Source organism: Phyllostomus discolor, chromosome 9 (genome assembly GCF_004126475.2).
Source record: "Phyllostomus discolor isolate MPI-MPIP mPhyDis1 chromosome 9, mPhyDis1.pri.v3, whole genome shotgun sequence".
Lineage (NCBI taxonomy): Eukaryota > Metazoa > Chordata > Mammalia > Chiroptera > Phyllostomidae > Phyllostomus > Phyllostomus discolor.
The window spans coordinates 31,132,273-31,152,868 of record NC_040911.2 but is presented as its reverse complement, the minus strand read 5'-3'; positions in this window follow the sequence as shown (position 1 = coordinate 31,152,868).

Genomic DNA, 20,596 nt, shown 5'->3' with positions numbered 1-20,596 from the left:
CTGGCATATTTTAAAAACATCATCTCAAACAAAATATAAAGCGAGATTTTCACTTCACTGTTTAAGGGTTAAGGTATTGTTTTATCCAGTAGATAAAAGCGGTATAGCACTTACTTTAGGGTTTTGAGTCATATCCACTGTCCTGTGTGTTTACTTGAGGGGATAGCATTATTAAATGAGTAAATGGGTTTATTTAGAAAAGTCTTATCAGGTGAAGGGAAAGAAAGACTTTAAGAAAACAAAGAGTATTTATAACCTTGTTTCATAGGAAAAATATTTTAAAATTCATTTTTGGATTAGATGTTTCTGATTGCAATGCATTAGTCATGTAATAATGTTTTATAAATTTCTTCAATATAAAAATATGTGATAAGAAAAAATGTTTTGCCCTGACCAGCACGACTTGGATGGCTGAGCACTGTCGTCCTGCAAAGCGAAGTCACCAAGTCAGTGTCCAGTCAGGGCACATGCCTGGCTTTCAGGCCAGTCCCCAGTTGGGGCATGTGCAAGAGGCACCTGATAGATGTTTCTTTCACACATTGGTGTTTCCCTCCCTCTCTTTCTCTCTCCCTCCCCAACTCTCTAAAAACAAATAAATAAAATCTTTTTAAAAATAAAGGGAAAAAATGTTTTTTCTCTTTGATGTATGTAGTAGTCCATACACAGCCACACATTCAGAAAATTTTTCCCCATTGTGTTTCTAGGTGAATGCCATCTTTATCGTTATGTGTATAATACAGGATCATAGATTCATTTGTAAATTAAAACTCAGAATAATTCTTTTATCTTGACAATCATAGAATTTCTCAATATAATCATTACTTTATTACTAAATGTTCACTATAAAGTAACAAATCAACTGAATAATCCCCAGCTATTCTAGATGTCATGTAAGTTATAAAATTAAGTAAGATCTTTTCCCATCAGATTAAAATTCAACAAAATTATTACTGTTCTTGTATCAGAAGCACCTATTTCTGTTAAAATAACAAAAGAATAACTAATTCCAATTAAGAGAATTGAGGGTGGCTTTTGAACAAGGTGAGATCTGAGCTAGACAAAAGAATTTTGTCTAACAGGGATTCTAATAGGTATAAAAACCAAAATCACAGGATATAGCCAGAGAATATCAAGTAGTCAAATTAAATATTTTAAAAAATGCCTGAATCAAATTAGGGATTATAAAATTATTACATAGTCATTTTATATGATGCTTACTGCAGTAATTACTCAAGACATCCTATTGAATTCTCAAAAAACACTATGTGATACTGTGACAGGATAGTAAGAAACTAGGAAAATTCCTGGGCAAGTGGGATGGGGAAACTGCGACAAGAACACTAAACAAGGTCGAACAGTTCGAGCCAGCTAGTGAAGTGCAAGACCTTATTTCCCATAACCAAGGACAAAGGACACTTGAGAGTGAGTGGTTTATACCTCTCCTCCCTGACCAGAGAACACATGGCTTAAATCTCCCTGGTGGGCAAACAGAGAACGGAGACCCCATTAACCCTTTAGTGACAGCTAAACCCAAAGACAGATGAACAGTGGAGCAAATAACAAAAACCCCATTAAAAGACAGACAGAGCCAAAATAAAAGTAAAACAGTATAGTAGTCCAAAGAATATTCCCAAACCCATACACTCATTTTTGATGCATCGGCGTATTAAAAATGCACCTGGAAAACTGATGAATATTCTTCTGAAATCCCCACCTAAGATTCTCACCTGCAGAAGAAAGATAAAAAGCCCTCGGGACAAAGGTTCAGGGCAGCTCTCTCTAGAGCACGCCCTGCCCCTTCCCAGGCATGAACATTTTATTTCCCCCAAACTCTAAGGGTCCCCCGGCGACATGCAGCCGGAGGAGCAGTGGGACGCAGCAGCTTGACCCAGAATTACAGCTCATTCCTGTCTCCAGGGCCCCCTTTTTTCTCTGACTTCCCATCGAGCAAAAGCAGCCCTACCTTGGCTCTCTCCTATAATGTTTCTAGGGAGCCAACGCAGGGTACCACCTAGGCTCTCTCCTGTTACTTTTTCTACCCTAAGTCCTGCTTTTATCTTACTGTCCCCAGCCTTAATAAGCATACTATCAAAATCACCTGAACTTGTGTTGTGAAATCTTTACTACACACAGTCAAAAACCCACACACTAGAGGCCGTTCTGAGACAGACCCGCTCAGGGTCACTTTCTGTCTGGTAACCATACAATACACCAATGTCATAGATGAAGACACTAAAGCCAAGAGAAATTGATATTGTTATGTTAGAGCTTGCATAGCAGAGCTAAAATTCAAACCCAGGATAGCCTAATTTCAAAAATCTTATTCTTACTTACCAAAGTTTTTAAAATTTAATTATGGAAGGATATGTGAGAGGAAGATGGTAGAGGAACCTGAATCCCAGTAGGGGTGTGAATTTAACTGGGTAGAAAATGAAGACCCACTGAACAGGTTTTTTCCTGGTGAACAGCTAGGTGCCATTTCACACAACAACACTGGGGCGGCCCCCCGTAGTCCTCATGAAAGTCGATGCGCTGTTGACCAACACGGCACAGAGTCACTGCCATGACTGGATCACGAAGGCAGAGAACCCAGCGGGGTGGGCAGGGTCTCCTGCAAAGCCACCATTCCAAGGGGAGCTCACTGGCCCCGAAGTCTGGGAGCTCCTCTAAATCACCACTGAGGGGAGCAAGTACCTGTCATGTTGTCTAAAGTGACTTTAATAAATCATTCTATATGCAAAGTATTTGTACACTGAGGGGCCTTGACCTTTTTTATTACTTTAGGTGAGGTGTATGGACTATTTGCAGTTTCTAGAATAGGGCATGCTTTCTCATAACTGTCACCTTGCCCTGCCCTGGTTCCTTAATCTGAAACCCTCCTCACTCCCTTCACCTACTTAACTTTTTCCTACTCATCCTTCAACACTCCCCTCAAGCTTTGCCGTTTCCTGAGAGCATGTCTTTCACTGTCCCAGTAGGCTTGCTCCGTTAGCTCTCCTTCTTCATTCCCCCTGTCAACACATTATTTCAACACTCCTGTGCCTGACAGTCTGTGAGCATATAAGATAACGACAATACTTCCCTCATGTCTCTACCTTCAGTGTAGTAGACCATCTAACACACAGCATGTACTCTTTCATTTTGGCTGAGAACAATAGTCAAATTCTCTCAGGCACCTAGAAGGAAGCATCTGCAGTTCAACAGGCTGCCTCTAGGTAGCAGCCCTTAGACTAGTTACTGAGAAGCTCTAGTAAATGCCGCATTAGCAAGAAAATGCAAATATGTAACTCATGAAAACAACTGCGTTTCGGGAGAAATTTACCTTTTGCAAAAAGGATAATAAAATTATTGAAAACAGCTTCACATTCCTTTTGAAAGAAATTGTGGTATAGCTAAATCAAATAAATTCTAAAATGTTACAGAAAAAAGTGCTTTTATGCACAATAAATACTTTAGAAGAAAGTTAAAATGTCTGGAAATTTGAGAGACTGCTGATAATATTACCTTACTCTATAGCCATTGGTTGGTTGATAGTTTTATTTCCCCCTTTTTCAAAACCATTCCTTCTATTTCCTATGCATAAATTCATTAACAGTCATGTCATACAGCAGGGGGCAAAACAGAGTCCTTAAGATAAAACTTTTTTACTTTTTATCATAATATATTCCTCGGAACAACCATAAAAATCAAATAAATGAACCCTAAACATTACATTCACATGATACATGAAAAAAATCACTCCCAGAAAGTCAAAACTTATTGCCACTAAACATGTTATAATGTTTTACTTTTTTCTTCAGTGTTCCAATGTGTAAAATAATTGTTACAATATTTTGAACATGGACTAAATATTAAATAAAGATAATGAAAACTGATTTCTTAGGAAAAATTCTTTAAATTGTACTTCAGCTTATTTAAAATAACAGTAAAACTGAAGAAACTGAGTTCGTACTCGGAAAGAATTATTGAAGGGGATTTGCCAGTGTTTTGTGGATTGCTGAGAAAGTTAATAAACAAAAGCTTGTGAGATGTCTTATAATTTAAAAAAAAAACACAAGTAAAAAGGCAATAAAACCATTCCAATAATGATACAAATAAGCTCTGTGTCACAGACAAAGACAGCGATTGTCTGGTACTGACCTGAGGCAGGCAGGCATCATGTGCTGCTACAGCATGAAGTGCCTTTCATTAGCTCATCTGTAGGCTGAACTGTGCACAAGAAAGGCAATGCAAGGGCACCAGTACACAATGCAGACAGAGTGAGGTGGATGAAAGTGGAAAACTTAAAATTGAGGATTGCCTGTATTTTTTGTTATTGGCATAAAGGATCAACTCTAAGCACTGAAAATTGTTTTCTTAAAAAGAGGACCATACTTTGTTAGAAGGTCATAGTTTCTCTGTGATTAGTAAGATGACTGAGTTAAAGCTGGGAGAGACACTGAATGTACACTTACCAGGGAGGAGATGAATATGTGTGGTGAGTGATAGTGAGGTGTTAGTACAAAAGTCACAGTGGGCACCTGTGATCAGCGTTAAGTATTGTTTGATGGGGAAATCTTCATTATGTATTTAACAGGGAGGCACAAACTGGGTGGGGACCTTGGTATCAGTGAGCCATAAGCAACCAGGTGTGGGGAACATAAAACTAGATAAGGGTTATAAAGATAGAAGAATTTTTTAAAAGTATGTATTATTCTGTCCTAAACATTATGCTAATTACTTTTCAGACTTTTTCCTACTTAATCCACCTTTTGATCTTTCTTTACAGATGAAGTTAGAAAAAATGTTAAGGAAACTATAGCAACCTAGTTCCAAGCTCATTTGTGCATTAAATATATTTTCAGCATTTCACTAGTTCCTTGTGAACTAAGCACTAGAAGTAGAGGAGTGAGCTAGGGTCCTTGCCATCAAGGATCTCACGTCAGCTGCAGGAAGTGAAGACCTGAAATACAGGATGACGGGGGTTACACAAGGGGAATGAGTGCGAGGGCTACGGGAGAAAAGAAGGGGCCCCAGCCACGTGGAGTTGGAAAAAGCCTCTCAGAAGAAACGACCTTTGGCTGAGTATGGAAGGGCCCGTAGAAAATAACACAGATGAAGAAATGGGAAGGGCATTCTAGACCAATAAAACAGAATGGGAGAGGAGAGAAACAAGGAACCTGGACAAAGAGATTAGATCCTTTTGAAAGCTTTTAAGTATCGTAGTTGGTAAAGCTGGAGAACCAAAGATGGTTGTTTAGATAAGAAGTCAGAGACCTAAATATAGATGACACCCTGAGGAATGTTTGTTTGAACCTGAAAGTTGAAGAGAACCGCTGAAACACTTACAGGAGAACAGGGCATTTGCCAACACCTGTGAAGTTTGCGCTGAGACATGTAGGAGGGGCATGAGGCTGCTGGCAAAAAGACCAGTGAAGAAGTTGACTCAGTGAACCAAGACAGTGAGGGAACGATCTGAGTTTCATCTACATGGCATAATCCTTGAGATAACTAATTAATGGCCCATGTCACAAGGTCATACTCTAACTGCATTTCACAATTGGCAGCAACAATGTCACCCATGATAAATGGCTTCAACCAGTTATGCCAAAGTTGTCACGATGACCTAAAAACACCAAGAACAGTAAATGCTCTTCCAACAGTAGGATTCTCCCTGGAGGACTATCTGCTGAAGGAGGAGAATATGCAGACCACCACCCAGGCTTTCACATCAAGGATAACAGACCGTCTACATTTATAAGAAACAGAAAATGTATAAGCAAGTCGGTGCTAAGATTTTAAGCTAATTTTTGTTGGTGGTGCAGCCAGCCTTATTTTCTAGTATAAAACTAATGTCCACTTACTGTAAAAATTTAGAAAATGTAAACATATTTTTTAAAAAATGAAAATCATGTACTACTACCCACAACGACTACTGCTAACATCATGATAATTTTCCCTTAATGCTGTCACAGCTTACCCTTCTGCTGACACAAAGCACCTTAGCAACCCAAACTCATGACTGTCACTACACTCTTTCTCTATGTCCTTATTCATTACATCTTTTAAAGTTGAGATTATTACATATAAAAGTTTGTGCTTACTGTTTTAAGGAATATTACTTTTATTTATTTTTAGAAAGATGGGGAGAAAGAGGAAAAGAAAGGGAGAGAAACATCGATCGGTTGCCTTTCATATGTGCCCCCACCAGGGACCACAGCCTAGGTGTGTGCCCAGACCTGGAATCCAACCAGTGACCTTTGGCTTTGCGGGACAATACCCAACCGAGTCATACCAGCTAGGGCTGTGCCTACTTTTTACATCTAAAATTCTTTGTGAAAATATTTTAAGGGATATTTCATCCCATGAATGAACATTTGGGTTTCTTCTACTCCTTTATATTATAAATAATGGCATGGAGCTTTGCCTATGCCTTATATTATTTCCATTAAAAATGAAATTTCTGGGTCAAAGCCTATGCACATATTTAAGAATCTGTATATTACAGCAAATTATTAACAAGATAAGTCCTGGATATTAGTGAAAATACCTTATATGCCAAAATGCAATTATCATAACTATAATAAGCTTTTTACATTTTTGGAGTTTCAGGTGTCCTTCCAGCTCTGAAACTGAATCCGTGAACCCAACAGATTTAAGATATCATTATGAATCCTACACTCATTTGTAAGGGTGCCAGTATTACAGAGAAATATTTAGATAGATATCCCCAGCTCTCAAGACTTAATTTGTCCCAGGATATTTTTGATGGCCATAGAAGTTACTCATTCTTTAGACTGAAGACAATACAGGCTCTGCTCTCTATAATGTGTTCAGCCCTGATCTGTGTATAGTATAATCCTAGAACCAAAATTATGAGCTATAATTTTCTAAGAAAGTACCAAATTGTCCTCTAACAATTTAACCCTGAAAAAATCTCTCCCCCAAAAAGCCATGAGAAAACCTGAACCTCTAGCCACACTGGCATTGCTCAACTGCCACCTGCAGGCTGGTTGACAGAAGTAGGTTAACCATCTATCAAGAAAGATACTTAGATTTAAATGTGTGCTTCACAGGGAACAATATTCCCAGCAAAGGTGAGACATGATCTGACATGATACTGGCAGATCTTAACCTAAGATGGCACTTATTAGTTATCTTTGTTCTTGAGTTTTAATTTTTTTTTAAATTGAGATTTTCACATTGTCCAGCTACATTAAACTATGACTAATCTTTCACAATTTGTGGATTTCAAGTACCTGCCTGTTCCCTGTTATTTTCCATTTCCATCATTTCAAACCAATGTTTCCACCCCTCACCCTGCCTCCTTTAACTTAGAGAATCCACAATCTCTCTTCTACTTGCACTGACATACTGGCAGCAGAGAAGCTACTGTGACAGAAGAAGATGAAAAACTAAGATAAAATATTTTGTTTTAACTGTTGAACACAGAGGATGGAAGATCAAGACACATGAGGAAACATTTGGCTTATCCAGTAATCACTTTTTTAAAAAATTTTATTTAGATTTTAGAGAGAGATAAAGGGAGGGAGAAAAAGAGGGAGAGAGAGACATCAATGTGCGAGAGATACATTGCTCCCTGCCTCTCACGCCCCCCACTGGGGACCTGGCCTGCATCCCAGGCCTGTGCCTTGACTGGGAATCAAATCGGCAACTCCTTGGTTTGAAGGCCAGCGCTTAATCCACTGAGCCACACCAGCCAGGACAGTCATCACTTTCATTAACAATGACAAGCTGGGGTGCAAACTTCCCGAAACAAATATCACAAGCTAACAAGTCATTAATTCTTTCTTATGGGTGCTATGTGTTCATAATCCTCACAGCCTGGTTAGAGTCCAGCTGCTTCCACCGACAGCTGAAATCTAATAGCACCTGAGAACAAAATCACACAGCAAGTGCTACAATAAGTTAACTGGAACCTTAACACTTTTCACCCTCCCCAATTTCATAAAATGTATCAGCGAAAAATAATTATAAAAAAATGAAAAGAAGAAAATTTTAATCACATTCTAATAATTAGCTAGTCTAAGTAGTTAGTGCCTTCCTTCTTCCTTCAATTTTCAGATTTTCTGCTGGGAGGCCAATAGGAGCCTTGATTTCTGCTGAGAGGAAGCGAGCTAAGAGCTGAAGGAGGGAGCGGCTGCTCTCTAGGGAAGAGGGAACAGGACACCTACCCTCCATTAACTCCAGCCTCTCCCCGTCTCTCCAAGTCAACAGATTCTTTCTGCCCTGCACCACAGGCTACCTTAGAACTGAAAACGCAGCAGGTCAAAGGGGCAGCAGACTCCTCCCAAATTCCTCCCCCACACTGTTCCCTCCCCTAGAGAGCAAAAGGAGGGGAGGGGAGAAGAGACTACAGCAAATCCCAGGGGTTTAGGAATATGACTTCCATGGAATTGAAAAGTGTATCCTTCCTCTGAGGATCAGGGTGTGTTCTGTTCATTGCATGTTTGGACAATGTACTTGTCAAGCACCCTCAGTGAAGGCAGCAAAGCATGTAGCTTAACAGGAAAAAGGCTGAAGCTGAAAGTACTAAGTTCCATAAAGGCTGATTAGCAGTGAATACTTAAAAGAAAAAACATCCACCACTTTGTCAACTGGAAAATCTGGCCAAAATAGAAAATGCTTTATAATGAGTTTTGTGATTTGGAGCAATTGGTGGTTCTTGGGTGATGTGCATAATGAATACCAAGCATATCTTCTGGATTTCTAGGACAGATTCATACTTATTGATGAATTACTATTACCATCCCTTTCAGTCTGAACTTACAATCATCTACCTATTGCTCTCTTACACACTCATCGTGAGAGACAAAGTCGAGTTTTAGAAAACACAGTCACCATTTTAGGCATTCATTAAATATTTGTCAATTTCACATGACAGTTAGTCATGTATTGTAAAGTCCTTTACAGCACGAATTAAATCTGTGCCTTTCTTTCCAAACTCATGCACACACCCTGATCCAGGATTCCACCACTATCTCATTCATCTTTGTATCTCTAGGCCCTAACTGTGCTTGGAATACGTTAGACACTTAATATATGCCCGCAGAATGAGTACTTAAATTGACTGAATTAGCCTTCTCAATCACTTCTTAATATTGTTATCAAAAGTATCTTCCCTAGCTATCTGTAGACTACGGGGGACTCTATCTTTCTAAAGGAGAAATCATCACCCTGGGCAACTTTTGTTTTCTTTATTCAATTAAAAAAGTCCTCAAAGGGAAACATTTTCATGATGTGGAAGAGGTGAAACAAAAAATGGCAGAAACACTAAAAGGCATCAAAATCGATGAGTTCAAAAACTGTCTTGAGCAGTGGAAAAAAGTCTTGATAGGTGTATTGCACCAAATGGAGAGTACTTTGAAGGTGTCTGAAGTTTAAACATGTAAGGATAAATACGTGATTTTTTATAAATAAATTCCAGTTTGGGGGGGTATCCCCTCATATTCACATCACATGAAGATAAGCTAAGCATGAGATAAGATGTTTCGTACAGAATACCTCTTCCTGGAAAGCACTGGAAAAATAAGGAAGTTATCAAATTCCTGGAGTACTGCAGAACAATATATGAACATGAATACTCAGTGATCCTCCTCTACCATAGGCCTATTATACTCATTACTAAGGAAACACAGTTCATCTACATGGAGAAAAGGCAGTGGGTTGGAGGTGCATCATAACATCTTTCATTTAAATTGAACCTAGCAAGCCCCACTTTTGACTCTTGGCTTGGATAGTCACCTTCTGGAGTACAAAATAGATTGTGCTTTGTAGATGTTGAGACATGTGTCCATGCCTTCTGCTCTGGAGCAATTTGTCATCCTAACTTGGACACTGGGGTTGGGATTCTCACCTAGGCTTCACCACTGAAGAGCTCTGCAGTGGCAGGGGAGTCGCTTACCTCTCTGGACTTCGTGGTTATCACTTGTAAAATGTGAGTTCTGGGCTTGACATTGCCCAACTCTCACCTGTTCTCACTTAATCAGATAATCCCTGTTAAATGCTAAATCTTTCCTGAAAGGAGAGTGACCTGAGGCATTCCAGGCATTCCGGATTCAAGAAGAAACCAGTTTTGGAACATCCTATTTGTGAGTAAAACTCCAAGTATGAAATCACCAACTGAGGAAGCTGGGGATAAAGCCTTCTAGAGAACACTGTCCCCTGAGAGAGAACTGTTGTAAAAGGTCCTCCAGAACTCCTCCAGGTTTTGAGTTACCCCACACCTCCCCCATGCTGCCCTTCTGGATGCGCTGGGTGTGGTGGGATGGGGGGAGGTGTTGGAATCTATGCATCCACTTCCCCACACACAGCAGCTTGCTTTCCTTCAAGCTCTAGCAGAGTGGGTTTTAATTAAATCCAAATAAGTATCGAGCAATCTGGGGTCTTCTTTTAAGAGTAAAAATAGTTTGGGGGTGACACATTTCTAGTGAAAATACAGGACAGAAAATCTCCTGATAAAGAGATTAGTACAAACTTCAGGTGTACATTTTGCTCAGTAGTGTGAAAGAGAGAAAGGAAAAACAGAAAATTGGTAGGCAGGGAGAAGGAAAAATCCTGAAGCAACAGGAAGGAGAAGGAGGGCAGCATCCCGAAAGACAGACCAGAGGAGGGAAGCACCCTGAGGGTGCTTAGGAGTCTGGGCTCCCCAGCCCCTCGGGAGCCTGCCTCACTCCGGAACCAGCCACACCCGCCCCGCCTGCTCTGACCTCACCAGGAAGCCTGCATGACAAAGAGCAGACTTAGTCCTGTCCTAAAGTAGACATTCCTGTCCCCAGTTGGAGCAGGGTGACTGGTTGCTTTTTATGATTTCTGAAGGATTGTTCCTAGTTCATACTCTATTCCCATTTTTGTTGGTTTTTCTCCTGCTAGCTCTAACCACCTAACTCTTGATTTTGATTCTGGCTGCTTCTCCCTCCTACCTGACTTGGACTTCTGGTGCTAACATAACAAGACTTTTCAGACACTGATACGTACCCACTCTCTAAAGTCTGACCTAGTATCTCTGATGCTGATCTTAGATTTTCTTCCAGGACTCCCAAACCTGCTCATTCAATGTAAGCCTCCAGAGGCACAATCCCTAGCCCACAATTTTCCCAGATTTTCAATCCATTGAGTTCATTTCATTTCAACAAATATTTACTGAGGATCTGACATGAACAGGCTAGGCACGGGTGCTACAAAGGAATAAGACAAAGTCTCATCTGTGGGAAAGTGATATACTTGTAAGAGCGATCAACTTCTAAGCAAATATTTCAGTATAATCTTTGAGCAGGCTTCACCCAAGAGGCTGTGTATAGGCATGAGGCACTGCACAGGCTAGTCTGGAAGACCAGAGCTACAACCTGGAGAATGTGAATCCTGAGCTTAGTGGTAAGGAAGCAGCCAGCAAATAGGTGGGGAGGAGGGATCTAGGGGGTGGGGGAATCCCAGCAATCTGCAGTCTGGTGTGACACAACCTAAAAAGCATCAAGTACATGCCAGGGAATGGGAGGCCATGAGTCTTAAGCATCCATTGGACCACATCATAGAAAACATGCATCCATGTTAAAGAGCTGAAAGTTTATCGTACGGGAGCTGAGGAGTTGCTAGAGGGATGTAACCAAGGAAAACACATGCTCGGATCTGCATTTCACATGAATCTCTTCAGTGCCTCCGTGCTGCTGAATTCGTGCGGAGTAACTTGCTGAAGGGAGGGAACTGGGCTGACCCAGCTCTCAGTTCTGAACTCCAAGGCTGCCTCCCTCTGTGACAGCCTGTGACCAACTGGGCGCAACTCCTGGCAGCTTCACAAACTGCTTTGTCTTTGGACATTGAAGAATATTACCAAGGAGCCGGTTTAGTATGTAATATATTTTTGCAACAGTAGGCTTTAGCAGTTTAAATGTTGGGGGACTTCTAAAAACTTTTTTCATTTTTATTAATTGATTTGAGAGAGAGACAGAGAAGCATAGAGTTGTTGTTCCACTTATTTATGCATTCATTGATTGATTCTTGTATGTGCCCTGAGTGGGATTGAGACTGCAACCTTGGTGTATCAGGACGATGCTCTAACCAACTGAACTACCCAGCCATATTTTGGAACTTGTCTCACAGGCTAAAAAGACCAATACTTCAGATCATTTGAATCTTCCCTAAAGTCTGCCTAACCTGAATATTAGTCAGCAGTGTTAAAGCAAACAAATAAGAAACAAATGGGTCACTCAGATATTATCCCGTTTTCTGGTGAGCTGCAAAATGAAGGACATAGGATGCATTCTGGACAAAAACGCTTGATTTTAACCTGAAAAACCTTTAACTGGGATAAGGAAAATGTCAGGATGGGTGGGGTAGGACAAAATGGCGGCTGAACTACAAACATGACGGCTGAACTACAACCCGGAAAAGGTGGCTGACGTCAAACCAGGACGCGAGGAGAACTGCCAATGATATGTTGCCGCTTTGTTCGAAGGGGACCAATCCCCAGCCCCCATGAAGAGGGCCAACCAAAATAAAACCCCGCCATATTCCCTGTTTGCTCTCAGCTTTCTCGGCCCCACCGAGCAAACCGAAAAACCTTGCCTGGACATGCAAACCCCAATAAAGCTCTATACTGCCTCATTTTATGGCTAATTAGCATTTATTCCTCGGCAGAGTCTAAGAAAACCTTTCAGAAAATACAAGGGATTATAGCAGAGATAGAGGGAATAAGTTAACCACCACGAGACCAGTGCAGTAGTGGGACATTCTGTAAGATAACCAACCGGCTCAGTCTCTACCACATGTTGGGGTCATTTTTTAAATAATAAAACAAAAATAAAACCAGATTAAAATAAATTTAAGATGGAATTGTGGTTCTGAATTAGATTCTAATTTGGACAGGATAAATGAGCTTTAAACGCTTTTTATTATTTGAGGGAATTTGAATATGAACTAAGTATTTAAGAAGATACATATTTACTGCATTGGAAAGGTAAAGATCACTCTTATAAAAAAACAAGTGACAAGCACGTACAGTAGACTCTCATTTTGGCTAAAACAAAAAGTCACATTTGTGTGAATAGGAAAATAAGGGGAAGAATTTCAAGCAGGAAATGAAACAAATGTTTATCTTCCATGTATTTAAATGTTATGCTATGCATTTCTTTCACATCACTTATTGAATTATTTAATTCTCCCAAGCACCCTTCAAAGAAAAGGTAATTAGCCTCGTCTTCCAAACAAGACCTGTACTACTTTAAAGATTAAGAGAAGTGATCTCTGGATGGTGAGAATTTGGTGACCTTTTCTTTTTTGCCTGCTTGTATTTTCTAACTTTCTATATTGCATGTTTACTGATTACATCATAACAAAAAGATGTTTTTATTGCTAACAAACTATGTGCCTTAAGGAAGCCCCACTGCAAGTCATCGGGACCCCTATGGGTCTTTGGCTCCGCCTCTCACTCCTAGCTTTTGACTTTTCTATTCAATCTGGAGCTCAGCGAAGAATTACAGTTCAATTCTCTTCATCCCTACCCCCTCATCCAATGATTCAGCCACCCACTTATTTACCCAGCAAGTAGCCTTGGAGAGCCAAGGAGTGGACAAGGTAAAAAGTGGCGAAGACTGGGAAGGGGCAGTGGGCTAAACACAACGTGTACAAGTCCTGCCCCCACACTCACCAGTCGGATGACTTGTCCTCCATCCAGGCAGGCACTGGAGCGCAGGAGGGGTGCGAGTGAAGTCTACTTTACTGTAGCTGAATCCCCCTCATGAAGAAACAGGAGTCTAGAAGCAACAGTGGTAGTGAACAGTTGCTTCTTGAATCATAACAGTATTATAGTGAATTTGGCTACTTGGTAAGGGAAGAACACTTCATCACTCTTCTTAATCCTGCATTTATTAGCTGTTGAGGACATTTTTTTCTACCATATAGATTTTTAGATCTTTTTATCCTCCTCCACTTCCATCCCTTATGTAGACTGCAGGTCAAAGCTAAGAACTGCATTAATTTTTTTTCCTTTGAGGAACTGACATTTTAAAGTAGAAATTTTTCTCATCCAGGAACATAATATCTTTCTGTTTTCTTAGATCTTGTCTTATGTCCTTCATTAATATTCTTCTATACATTCTTAAGGAAGTTACTTCCAAATATTTTACAGTTTTTAACTAAGGCTGAATAGAATATTTTTCTCATTTTACTCTCTTGATTTTCATTACTAGGATAAAGAAAAATTATTGAAGTATTCTATAAAATCAACCTCAAAATTTCTTTTAGAAAGTCTATGTGCAAATTTATGATGATACATTTGAAACCACTGGAAGATATAAATAATTTCCTCTCAAAATATAAATTATTAAAATGAGTTCCCCCCAAAATGGAAAACCTTCAGTGTAGTGAAATTTAGAGTAACTACAGATAAATTTCATAAGATCAAGGCACTTTCTGTAAATGTAGGCTGGCCAACCCAAATTAGTATTAATTGCATCACCTCAAAGTCTAAAGGATTGAAAAGGGTGTTCTGAGAATCTGTCAACCCTGACTTCACATGCAGAACTGCAGTGTAGCATTAAGTCACTGTGTTGCACAAGTTAACAGCATGCACACGTCCATAAAATCAGCCTGTGTCTTACGCATCAGAAACTAAGCCCACACTGACTCATGAGTGTGCTGTGCTAACAAGGAAGAATAGAGGCAGAGTTTTCTCTACCTGTCATTTGTCTTAAGATGTGTCCTTCCAGAAAGAGGTGGGATGCGTTGCAGCTGAGCCAGCACTAGATCAGAAAACATATGTAAATTCACACAGTGAACATTGTGCTTTGAGAAATGTTTAGGTTTAATACACCCATAGGAATCTTCAAAAGTTTCAACAGAGGAAAGTAAATTGAAATGATGTTCAAAAAAGTGAAGTGAAACAACCTAGAAAAAATTCTATAGGCTAAACGACATTTTGCTGTACAACCTGGATTTTTTATCAGTTCAGGCAGATAATGGATTCTGATCCTCTTCTTAATGACAATGAATAGAACAATGGTGTTTGTTCAAAGGAAGGCCAATCAGACATGTCCCGACTACAGGGGAGGAAAAGAACATGTTCGTGTGTTTGGACGCAAAGTTCGGTGCATTCCTAAGTAACTACGTGAGTACAAAACAGATCCACGTGACATGGAGGGTATTCTGCCCCCTGAAAAGGGCAGAAACAAAACACACTTTAAATTTTTGTTCTCTCTATCTTTTCAGGAGGTTTTGTAACTCTTAGTCAGGACATCAGTAATGAAATGCACAGTACAATAAGCTGTGCAAGTTTTACAGGTTTGCCAAACTTACGTGGAACTTACTAATCAAGAAAGCATTAGCATATGAATCCTCACCAGGTAAAAAGCCAGCAACACATGAGTCTTTGGCAGAGAAATGCACTGACCCTGAATAATAATGAACGATGGGCTACTCATTTATGAGAAGCATCCCCTTTCCTTACCACATTGCAGGTAGTAGTTCTCAACTGCAGTCATTCCTGAAATCTTCAGATCAGTTTTTAATGTGCCATGGTGTTTTCAGAGTTCATCTCTCTACAGACCAGTCTGCAGCCCAGCAGGGGGCATAGACACTGCTTCATGCATGTCCACTGGCAGCCACGCCCTGTGCCAAGTGGTTTGAGAAGCTGGTGAAGCATTCTACATATTTATTCCCATGGGTAGAGTAGTGGGTTGAGATTTAAATTAAAACAATTATCAAAAAATTTCCTTCCTCAGGAATGATCAACAATAACACTGGTACAATTTGAGTGCTAGAAAAACATGAGTAACGGCTCCCATGATACTTAAAAATACATGAGGACTCTTCTCTGGCTCAGCTGCAACATATACCGAAAACATTCTCTTTATCATCAAAATGAAGATTAAAAATGTATAAATACCCCCAGCCAGTGTGGCTCAGTTGGTTGGAGCATCATCCCATAAATCAAAGGATTACCAGTTCAATTCCAGGTCAGGGCACATGCCTTGGTTGTGGGTTTGGTCGCAGGTCAGGGAGCAAACAAGAGGCAACTAATCAATGTTTCATGTTTTCATGTTTCTCTCTCTCTCTCTCTCTCTCTCTCTCTCAGCAATGAAAAAAAAATGTCTTGGGGTGAAGATAAAAAAAGTATAAATAAAAGGATCATAACAATAACTACAGGGCATAGAAAATTAATATTTGACTTTGCATATTTGATTATCATACCTTGTCACATCATATCACTTGAGATAGTGGAAAGGCCAGGATGATGCTGGATCCAAGAGGGATGTAGGTCCTTTGGAACTAATTGAGGTCCAGAACTTACTCTGTTCTGAGTCCAGTTTCTTAGACTGCTATACTCAGATCTTAATTTTATTTTTATAACAGAATAAGCTATTAGCATTCAAATAAATAACACTCAAATCTTTTCATAGCACTGAAATACTGTTTTCTCACAACAGTACTGTTCTCAAGAAAGAAGCAGAAAAGAATTGCCTATAACAAACTTTATGCCTGACAGAGAGGAGGAATGGGCATTTTCTTATACTATCAGAGGGAATGTAAATTGGTATAAAGCGTTTTAGAAGAAAATCTATTAAAAACTAAAACTAATACTTACCTGGCAGGGGAGATACCATGATCACGAAAAACCAAAACTATATGTTGCCCTTTGATCCAGCAGTTACACTTGCACAAAATGTTCAAAGACGTATTCATTTATTCACTCTGCAAAGCCCTTGGGACTATACTACTAAATGAGACAGACATGATTCCTCACTGATAGAGCTCACAGTCAAGTGGTGGAGAAAGGCAATATAAGCAATCCTACCAGGAAATAACAACCTTACACATAACTTAGACCCAGGAAGCAATTTGGAAGAACTGATAAAAAGAATAATAATGGAGCCCTGACTGGAATGGCTCAGTGGATTGAGTGCCAGCCTATGAACTAAAAGGTCGCCAGTTCAATTCCCCGTCAGGGCACATGCCTGGTTTGCAGGCCAGGTCCCCCCTGGGGGGTGCAATGTGAGAGGCAACCACACATTGATGTTTCTCTCCCTCTCTTTCTCCTCACTCTAAAAATAAATAAATCAAATATTTTTAAAAGCAAAAAATAATAATAATGCTGATAAGGGTGTTCATGTGTGGGTAGCAAGAAGACCTCTCTGAGAAGGTCACATAAACTACCATCTAATGAATGAGAAGCCAGCTAGGAGGGAGCGAGAGAAACTAAGTGAAGACCAGAGGCAGAAAAAGAGTTTAGGGTTTTTGAAGAACAAAAGAAGGTACATGTGAGAGGGAGGGATTGTGTGTTGTGGTTGGAAGGGAAAACAGGGAATGGATCAGGCTAGTTCCCAGTAAGCCACAACTCACAATTTCGATTCTGTTCCAAGTACATTGGAAGCTACAACCTTTTAAAAATAGCACTCAGGTTGCTCAGTGAGGGGTGGGTTGAACAAGGCAAGAAAAGAATAAAAGTTCAGTCATAGACCCATTGCCTGAGCTACATGAGAGATGTCAAGAATGTGGATAGTGTGAAGGAAGCCCAGGGAAAAGAAACTGCATGGATTCCAAATACATTATGTCAGTAGATCCCACCTTGTCAATTTTATCTGCAACAAACCACAAGAACCAACGAAAAGCTTTTCCTAAAGAAATACTTTGTTGAACGAAGTGCATTTCAAAAATTCCTTCCTTACTCTGTTTACTACCTTACACAAATATTCTCACAAATAAGCAACTGCTTAATTAAACCAAGTCGAAGCAAAAAGACATTGACCTGAGTCCACGGCTTAAGTAAAACAAAATTTAATGTGTGTTCACCCATATGTACCTTTCTGAAGTTCAAGCTTGATTCAGTATATGATAAAAAATACATAAATTTTTAAGTAAATAATTCCAGGAATCATAGGACGATGGTGAATCTTGCAACACACTATCATCTACCAGGAAATTAAATTACCAGCTCTACATTCACTAATTATAAAGTGCAGACTGTTCTCTTCAGGTGCACAGCCATTACATAATCTGACAACCAGAAAGGGTGTCTTCAGGTGATGATCCTAATAGAAGAGGTGTATGATTTCCATTATCTTAAGTAACCGAAAGTGATGATCACAACTTCTGAGGCCATTTCAGGGTATATGAATAATTTTGTTAATAGATCATTTGTGGGGCCAATATCTTTATTCATGAATGTGGAGGCATTCAAAAACACTTACATATCAAAAGTAGTAATGTCTGACATACAAAACATATTAAATATATGCTTCCAGTCAAAACAAATGAAGACGAGTGAAGGCTTGCCAGTGAGAGCGAAGTCTTATTAACATTCTCTACCTGATGAATAATGGAACTGCCACAGATAATGAGCACTAGAAATGTCACGGAAACCTCTGAAGCCACCGTGCACTTGAATAAATGTTCCTTCTTACTGCTTCGCTCCATATGCCCTGCTTCAATTTCTAGCAAATTGAAGACTGGTTTCTTTAGCTTTTTCAATGTGTGATGTGTTGTAGCTGCTGTCCACCTATTATACTTTCAATATACTTTCAATGTGGCCCATGAGGAGAAGCACAACATACACATACAATGAAGCTCCCTTTCAATGATTATGGTTATTATTATTATGATGATCCTCATTTTTATTGCAGCCTCTTGAGTAAGAGCCAGTTTCAGGTTGTGCTTAGATTTCCACAGCCATTATTATCTGGAGCACAATAAGATAACCATTCAACAGATAATTCTCCCTTCTTTTCTTTTCACAAAATAACAAGTGGAAGCACTGTAGTGCCTTCCAGATTACCTTCCTACAACCATGTGCATGTGGCCCCAGCACCAGGCTGCTTTGTTACCTGACCAAGGTCCCCAGTCCTCCAAAGGAAAGGAAGTGTTTAGCTTAAAGCACTACCAAGAGCACGCAGGAGAGAGCCCCATCTGTCTATGGAGTGCACAATGGGATTTGTCATCACTCTCTACAGGCCTCCTTGACTGGGGCAAGTAGATGAAGCCAGCCTGCATCAGACCAAGAACTGTGCTCTCCTACAGGGGCACCCCATCCTTGATACAGCACCCAACCAAGAATCCTCAGGTGGTATTTCAAAATACAATAGGGAAATACCAGTTAAATCCTTAACCTATGTTCAGGTAAGGAAAAAGTGGAATGACAATGAACATTTGTAAGCCCTAAATAATTAAAATTGTCAAAGAACTGGAGTTTTAGGAAAGACACATCAAAGGAAAGTAAGCCACATCTAGAATTTAGCCCACAAAGCGACATGTGGATATGCCTAGGAGTATCATAATTCACTGCTGTTGTTTTTTAAAGACAAATCTCTTTTGTCTTTAACACAATAACACTCTGAAGAATTGCAAGATTTTAAATAATGGGGAAGGAAGGAATTAAAAATTCATTACATTTTTCTCCTCTTCTCTGACCTAAAGTTTATGTTATTTATAAAGGCTTGCTATGCTCACATTATTTTTTAAATAACTTAATTATAAAACTAATACATTCTCATTACCAACAAAATTCAGAAAGTATATACAGGCATAATTTAAAAAATTAATTCAGTACAACTGTTGGAGGAAAACCCCAAAAGTCTAAATTCAGGATCAATTCTGAAGAACTAACACATGACCAAATTCAAACTCATGAACTTTCATAGGAGAAACTTACCCACATGGGCAAAGCAACTGCTTTCAGTGCTGGCGGGCCAGGAAGCATCCACACTGCACCCAGGAGAGAGGCTCTTTTTATAGGGGGCTAATAGTAAAATCACATGGTGGGTGGTCACATAGACCACCAGAAAGAACAGTGCATTCCTAAGTTAACAGATAACATCAGGCAGTTATTACACTGTGTACATTCATTAACCTCCTTCCTGGGGGCATGACATTTGTCTCTGGTTGGCATTCTGGTTCTCTGGGTAGTCAGCCGAGCCTGAGGTTACAGAGAGTCAAACACTAACATAGTTAACAATCACAGAGAGTCCGACATTTCCCACATGCCTTTGCTGCTGGAGCCATATTGCATCTAAAAAGTGAGTTCCCCTTACAATATCTACAATCACCTCATTCGAAAAAACAAGTTCTATTATATTATGGTGGTACCTCCTAGCTTTTGCCTGTGCATATGCATTTCCTCTCATTATGTTATAAGCAAAAAGCCTAATATGTAAACATATAAATCCAAAATTCTCACCACCCTTAAACAAATTCAAATACTAAAGTCAGAAAGTAATCAACATTATGATCACTGAATTCTGCATTATATTAATCACTAATACATTTAATAATGTTCATCCAGCTTATATTCCTCATATTTGTTAATTAGTCCAGTCACGAAAAACTATTTCCTAATTCAGAAAAGACTTTTCCCTACACTTCCATCTTTCCATGTGGGAAGGGATTCAGCAGTTGTTCACTTTCTGATTTTAATAAAAGCCTGCATAAAATATGCACCCGGAAATTTAGAGGGACATCTAAAAACATAAACCTGATCTTCAGAAATTTTCTTTCCAAGTGGAAGCAGATTTAAAATTATTTACTAATTATTTCTCTATTGAAGTCAATGCCCACCAGAATTGTCACAGATACTACTATTAAGGTGTATGGTGGCAATCGTGAGTCAGCAAAT